General features: G+C 38.5%; 1 long non-coding RNA gene across 1 annotated transcript in view; it reads left to right on the top strand.

Annotated features, from left to right (window-relative positions):
• The first annotated feature begins 3,160 nt into the window (after positions 1–3,160).
• LOC116438399 overlaps positions 3,161–7,975 on the top strand; it is a 30,941-nt gene continuing 26,126 nt past the window's right edge. The window contains exon 1 of the long non-coding RNA XR_004237717.1: positions 3,161–3,281. This is a non-coding gene — a long non-coding RNA (uncharacterized LOC116438399). The remainder of the gene's footprint in view (positions 3,282–7,975) is intronic.

Here is a 7,975-nt window from a genome sequence, read left to right as displayed (position 1 = left end):
GCCACCAATGACATTTTGCATCTCTATAAGCAAATAGATATGATGGTATGGAAATTAGGAGACAGTTAATGCGAGCTGGTAAGTTAGCTCTAAAAAACCCAGCAGAAAAATACGGTTTACTCTCTTCGGTAGAATTACGTGGAAGGCCCAGTTGATTCTCCCATGGAAGCCTCAGGTGATTCTCACAGGGTCTATGCAGGCATTGTAGAATGGAATCATAGCCCATGGAATACATTAAAAGAGCTGGGAGGGGAGAAGATGTGCAAGGATTTATTAATAAAGCACGAATAAAGTCCAGCCCTTCTGCAAAAGGCAGCTGTAAAGTGTCCAATCACTGTGCACCGGCTTCAGCATCAGTTCCAGGAGCACCTCTGAGCACCACTGTACAGCAGTGAAGTTTGTTCAAAACAGAGAGGAGCCCAGGGCCTTTCAAAATCCACCTACACACAATCATTTTGATGAAGATTAAAAACACAGTCTACCTGTAATTGAAACTGGGTGTGGTTAGAGCAAACATTACCAAGAAGGGACCGGTGAGGAGTCGGCAAAGCACTGTGTTGGGATGCATGAGGGGTACATGAGGAATGTGTGGGCTGCTCAGAGTAGGCAGTAGGGACCATGGGAGGCTCTTCTCAAGTTATGTGCTGCTGTGGGACTGAAACACAGAAAGATATCCCCCAATAACCAGCACTTTTGCTCTGTACATTTGAATGGAAAGGTCTGTGGTTGGCAGCCCGGCTCTGGTGGACTGCCTTACTTACATTTATGTGGAGCAGGGAATCTTTATTCCCCATTCACATCCCTTAGCGATTTCCTTCTCTGACTGATGGCTCTACCTGGGGCCTCTGCGTGTGAAGGTGACTATACTACATAATAAATTATATGATTTGCATGCAGTTGAGTCCTGGTCTCTGCGTGTTCAGACTGAAGCCCTGCAGTCGGAGATGGTGAATGGAAGGTTTTATTTCATATCTTAACAAATTACTCTACTGGGCCTATAATCAAGTTAATAGGCTACTGATTAGAATGTCAGAGACATCAATAGAGCTTGAATTTAGCTGCAGGTTCAAGTAGGGGAGAGCAAGCATCTGCTTGATCTAAGAAAGATCTAAATTAGAACTGAAAGAAAATCCCTTTTTCATTAATGAAAAGTGGACTGGACTATGCCTTAGGGTGGGATCATATTTAGGAGGTAGTACTGTCCATAAAGAGTCCAGAAAAGGAGTCATGGCTGTCCCATGTCCTGAGAAGAAGAAATCCACAATCAATTCTTACCATCCTGCACTACTGCCCGGCACCACAGATTAACAGAATATCCTCAGTTGAAAGGGGCCTACCAGGATCATAAAACCCAACTTTTAAGCAAAGGGCCTTAGGGATTGAACCCACAACCTTGGTCTTACTAGACCCTGCTCTAGCCAACTGAGCCAGTCTCAGCTGCTTTTCCTCATGGACCAGTCTCCAGCTCGGCCACGTAACGGAAAAGTGCCCCAAAAACCCGATTTTAGCAGGTTTCCATCAAGTCTGCTTTCTTGGATGTTAAATGTCCACACTTTTTTGGAGCAATAAAACATTTGCACTGACTTTTGGCCTGTTCCTGTTGAAATTATTTTTCCCTCTTCAAAGTTCTGTGGCACCCTCTCCTTCTTCCATGTTGTTGTGGAGAAGGTTCATGACCTCCTCTTGGAAGAATTTGATTTTCCTCATGTGTCATTTTACTCTCTGCATAGTACTTTTTGTATTCTTCCTTCTTAGAGTCATCTGTAGTAGTGTTTTTCAGAAACTGTGACAGTTTGCGCTATGTTTCTGTGTGATTGCTGTCTGCTCTAATAATATGTTTCTGTGATAAGGACATGTAGCTGCTCGGCATTTTGGCACTGCCTTTCCCTTAAAATCTGTTAGCAGGAAGAGCAATCCACAGAATGTATCATTCACATTCTCAGGAGGTCAGAATTGATTTAAATTCTCTTTTTGTACAATTGTTGAAGGACTGTTTACAATTCAGTACCTTGTAATATTTCTTTGTGGTTTTGTAATGCTTCTTAGAGGGACTTGCTGACTGAAGGAAAAATAAATGGTAATGGCAACTATCAGTTTGTTTTGGTATCTTAAGACAGTATTGGATGTTTCAAAGTCACAGAATAGCCACTTCGCTGCTGGGAATCTGATATTTGTAAAGGACACAAACGTCCAGTTTGTGAGTAATGTTTGAATATACACAGGCTGGAGTGGGCCAATAAAACAGCCCAGTTCTACATGCTTTTGATTTTAGAGGAAAATACACCATTGGAATGGTGCATCTCTGGTTCTTCTATTTAGTTTGAGGAATTAAATAACTTGAAATAAAAAGACTATTTCCTTCTGTGAGTACTTTTAACCTCTTCCTGTAATATGTATCAGAAAGGTGTTAAAATAGCTAAAGATCTCTAAGTATTTTTCATATTTCAAGTCAGTTAAAAAAAATTTAAATACACTACAGAAGATAAAGCTATAATACATAAATACATACTACTGTATACAAAAAGGGGCAAGTAAATGCCTATTTTCTACTTCTTTTGCATAGAAGTGTCACAGTCATCATCACTCAGACTTTATTTACAGACCACTTGGAGACCAAGACAATTGGATTTGCCTGGACTTACCTTTTTGTTGCATTTGTGAAAATTGGAAGTGCCTCAGCTTTGATTTGTATTTCGCATTTCTTGTCAGTTTGTGACATCTGTGTTATCCGTGAATTGCAGACAGCCTGCAAAAAGCCTACACTCCAGCTGCTCATCATGTCTATGATAAAAAAGCTGACAAACATTTTAAATTGGAGCACTTTCATTTTTAAAAATGTAATACTACTATTTCAGTAATTCTGCACATTTTTCCTTTACTTGTGGAGATCAAAAAGTATTGTCTGCTGCTAAAATTTTAACTTTCTTTCCTTTGTGTTCAATAGTCTCTAATTTTTACCAAGGAATTATTAAATCATTTACAGAAGTCATCTACCAAAAGCTCCTGAGCTTTGTTATTTTATGTGGCTTCTATTATATTCCTACCTCCTATTCCAGAAAAAAGATTCCAGATGCATTTATTTTCCAGCACTTAATTACCACCAAAGATCAGATGTTTGGCTGATTCATAGACAAACTTAGAACCTTCCTCACGGCTTTGGTTTTTCAAGTAGGAACTGGCTTCCTGATTTCACCTTCTTCCCTCTTGTGATCTGATTCTCTTTATGAGTAAGGGCTTCATCTCACTTCATTCTTACATGACTGCAAGATTTTTCACTGTAGGTAAGGCTGGGTTTTACTTTTTTATATATATACATTTATATTTATGTGTATATATATATATTTTTATATACACAGAGAGAAATTTTTATAAAAACATATTATTGGATTAAGTTCTCTATAGCATTTTTTAAAATTAGTTTCCTTTTTCTATTAAGGTGGTGTGGTAAAAAAATATAGCAATCCTTCTAAGTAACTGTGGCAATATTTGCTCAGAGAATTCATTTTAGCAAAGGGCACTGTTATCCTTTGCATAGTAACTCTTGAAAGTGCTGATGATGAAATTTTATAACAAGCACATAAGAAACTGCAGCTTTTCAACTGTTTCCACTTTTATCCAGTTTTTCATATTCTTTTCAAATGTTGCTCAAAGCTGATATTTTCTTGTTCTTAGGAAAGTAAGTAAGTACTGTGTTCTCTCCAAAGGAAAATCTGGGGTAAAATGGCTTTTGAAAAGATTGCTGCCTGCATTGAAGGGTTAAATTATGTTTCCTCTCATCAGACACCCTTATTATTTATTCCTAATAATGAGCTTTTGAAGTGATAATCAGCAAAGGGTCATTTGATCATTTGAAAAATACAGTACTTCTACTAAACTAGTATGTACAGTTATGCAGAAAAGCGAAAAAGAAAAGCAGAGAAGCAGTTTCTCCAGAAACTGGAGAATACAGTGAAATTCACAGCAGCATACATTCATTCCATCCCACAGGACAAAATGGGATTGCATCCCTAAACCTCACAAGGTAATCTCTAAACCTTGTTGCTCTAATGGCTATCTTTATACCTTACTTTTTTTTTATCTTATTGCTGTCACTTCGAGGTTTCTCTCCTACCTATCAGACGTTCAGGATTATTCCTAACAAGCTTGTACAGAATTCCTGACAGTACTGTGTAGGTATCAAATTTTTTAAATATCATTTTGCAGGAGGTTTGTTGGTTGGGGTTTGGATTTTTGGTGTTGGTTTGTTTTATTTTTTTAAACTGCAACAGACTTTTCAGACTTCAGCAGAACCATGAGTTAATTATAGTTATTATTGTTGATAAGTGAAATAGAACATAAGTTGGAATGTCTCAGTCTTCTGTAGGTGGCATAAATGTCTTTTCGTCTGGTGATTTTCATATCCAAAACCTCTCACTTTAAATAAGGGGTGGAGTGCTTTATGGCAGCTTTGCATTTGTTGTAACAAGAAAAAGACACATAAGCTCTCTCTTCAACACAGAGGATCAGCCATTTAAATGCTAATGTTTTTCTTTCTTCATTCAAAGCATTTTTACCTTGTATTTTTCAAGTAAAAAAATAAAGTAAATGAAGAACAATTGTACTTCTTCTTTGAAGAGGTAGCTTTAACGAAACAAATAAAAAAAAATTTCAGTCTTATTCTGGGTATACAAATGTCTGGTATTCTCAGAGGATTATGTTTCCCACTTTATTCAAACCAGCAACTGGCAAACGTCTGTGAGTTTTCTATTGGCTGTGAAGTTTGGTCCTGCTCTGAATTTTGTGCGGGATTAGCTGACACCTCTCCAAATTACATAACTATCCTTGACTCCTGCAGCCTTCCTTGTGTTCAACAGTCCTTCCCTGGAACAAATTCAGCATCTACCCCCCTTTTCTGTCCCTTCATCTCTGTTCCCTCCCACCCAACCCTTCCTGCCACATGTTACAGATCTTCTGTGTCACACCGTCCGTTCCTGCAAGCATCATCTCTTCACACTGTCATTAGCTGACTTCCCTTCTCCTTTTAAAAGTAAAGCCAGAACGATCTTTCTTCTGCTGTCTGTGGAAATTTGCTGTGAGAGTGCCAAGGTTTTAGCCAGGACAAATGTGACAATGGTGCTTTTTATGACCCTCATCTGAAACAATGTTTTCCGAGGGTTTCAGAATTTCAGCACCAATGTTCAGAAAGGAATCAGAAAGTTGGATGTCAGGGACATTTCTTAGGGTAGCAGTAGCATTTTGCCCTTCCTACTTTTTATATAAACAATTTTCCCAGTAGGGCAGCTTTCATACCCAGATAAATTAAATCTTTATGACCTAATGGGAGGTTTTATTTTATCCTTTTTCCTTACTGTGTAACTCAGATGAGCTTCCCTCCGTAATATTTCTGATACCTTTTCTTCTCTGTCATTGCTGAAAAAAATAGGTGTCTATTGGTAGGCATCAGTCAAAAAAATTACTTTTTCCAAACTAAAATGGTAATAATTGGACATCTGTGGATTTGTACACCTAGATGAGAAACCCAAATGTTAAATTAATGTATTAACAACATTTATAGTTTTATTACCCTGTAATTATATCATACCTCCTGATTGTTTTTCTTTTCATCCTTGTCTACAAAATGTAGTTGCCTGAACCTGTTGTGAATGTCTACTCTTCTAATGTTAGTCCTAGTGATGTTTTGCCAGGTTCGGTGGAAGACAAGGCAGCTGTAGGGATGGAATTGTTATTCTCGAGGATGTTAATGCCTGCCAGCTATCAGATGGTAAACTAGAGACAGCTGGAGACTTGATTTGGCCCAGTAGCTATGTTTGGCATCCTTTCTGGCAAAAGGCTGAGTGGAAGGGGTCATTAAATGCAGCCTTGAATAGTGGTGGCTGGGAAGTTACAGCAAAGCTAAGCTGTGGGGTGTCAGGGATTTAACTGATTGCAATAACACAGGGAGAAGGGAATTGCCAGGATCTTCTCAAATGCAGAGTCCTGTTGACTGTTGACTGAGATTTAATGCTGTTGTTCTCTTTCTGTTAGATTTCAGGAAAAAAATTGTATATATCTGTGTTTTTTCATCTTCCTAATGAAAATAACTTTGCAGAAGTCAGGATACTGGTTAATCATGGAAGCCTAAGATGAAACATTATCATTGTTTGTTCGTAGCAAGGGAGTCCTTCTGATAGCTTGGTGACAACCGAGGCTGGGCTTGGCTTTGTTCACACCTGCGATGCAGTTGCTATTTCATTATAAAACTCTATTTTCATGACATGAAAGATATTCTGTACGTGCATTTTATATTTATTTTCTGATTGAAATTAAATATTAATAAATATTAAAATATATACTAATTACATTGGATGAGAGTCTGAGTTCTTTCTGTTGGATTTGGACAGCAGTTTCTGCAATGAATGTCACAAGGAGCTTCATGGAAAACAATCCCATCATTCACATATTTTCACAGAGGCAAAGAAGAGTTGTGCCATTGCTACATCTATCTACTTCAAATGTCTGTTGGATGGAAAATGGGAGGGGTTTGGCACCCAAACAAATCGATGGTAATTTTTAGGAGGAGTATAAAGCGATGTTTTCTGTTGAAAATAAATGCAGGATAGTTGGGCCAATGAAATAACAGAGAGATGTCTCAAGCTGCAAGACTTTTAATGATTATTTGTAAGCAACACTTTGTTTTTGTATTTCACCTGATGATCTCTGAAGTGTTTATGGGTAAGTTTTATAACTTGTGCTATATAGCTCATAGAAGATGTGCAAAACATTGTCCCACCAGATGCACTTGCCTTCAGTGAGGACAACTGCTTCCAAGTGGGCCATTTAACAGAGCTAGAAGGCAAATCTCTGAGTTCTGGTTGAAGTAGTATGACAATCCTGCAGTTGGAGGATACTTAGCTTTCTGGATTGAATATGATATTAGAAATTCAGCAGTGGGAACTACAGAAAAACATGTAAACAGATAAAATTCCTCCTTTTCAGCTTCAGTTCACTTACAATGTTTTCAACAACTTCAAACGTAGTTAATGGCTACGTTTTTCTACTAGTGCTCCTGAAACCACCTTATCATCAGCTGATTTCCATTTTAAGGGAGCCTAGGTCTGAATTTAGTGGAAGATCCTGACTCATTGGAGAACTGGAGAGAGTTCTAGTTAATGACTGGAAAGGGGTCATCTGATAAATTCCCATAAACCTAAATTGGTGTTGCTTAACTGAAGGAGCTTCAGCTCAAGCTATCTGTCAGTTTTGGCTTATTGTAGATGAGAGAGATCATCCGCACTCTGTTCAATTCTTACAACTGATCAGTGTGTTTTTCCTGATGTCTTTCAGGAATTACCCACTTGAAATTTAGGAATGGCAGAAAACAGATGTTGAGCATTGGGAAAACTTCTGTTGAGTAACTTGGCCATGGGTATAGAGGGGTGGTTAGGAAGGATTGATAAGCCAGTGCATAAATTGCATCAGGGGAGTGAGGCCACATTTTTTCCTTTTCTTTTACCCCCTGTTCCCCAGACAGTCCATCAGAGTCTCTCTAGATACGACACGATGCAGAGAAATATCATGTTTGTTGTCTGCAGAAGACTCAGCTCTGACCTTCACACAAATGGCAGAGAAGCACAGATCTTAAATGTAAAATTTCCGTTGCTACCTGTGGGAATTTTACCACGGGAAAGAGAACAGGTCTGGGCCCAGCATGTGAGATTGGTCTGTGTTTGCCAGGGGTTCTGTTGACACTGAAGTTCCTAAAGAGAGATAAACATTATGATGGCCAACTGATACTTAACACTGTCCTGTCTGGGCTTGCCCAGATGCGTGATTCACTTGAAATGCTTTTTACTTTGAGTCAATTCTATGGCTTCTGGCGCCGAAATTTTTAGCAGAGAGATGCATTTGCTGATTTTGAGATCTTTTGAACAGGTTTTCGGGTCACAGACATAATCTTGGCTTGCTGTGATGGTGCAAAATTCAATGTCATCTTAGA

The sequence above is a fragment of the Corvus moneduloides genome, chromosome Z (genome assembly GCF_009650955.1).
Source record: "Corvus moneduloides isolate bCorMon1 chromosome Z, bCorMon1.pri, whole genome shotgun sequence".
Taxonomy (NCBI): domain Eukaryota; kingdom Metazoa; phylum Chordata; class Aves; order Passeriformes; family Corvidae; genus Corvus; species Corvus moneduloides.
The sequence above is the reverse complement of the archived record's forward strand: the minus strand, read 5'-3'. Positions and strand labels throughout refer to the sequence as shown.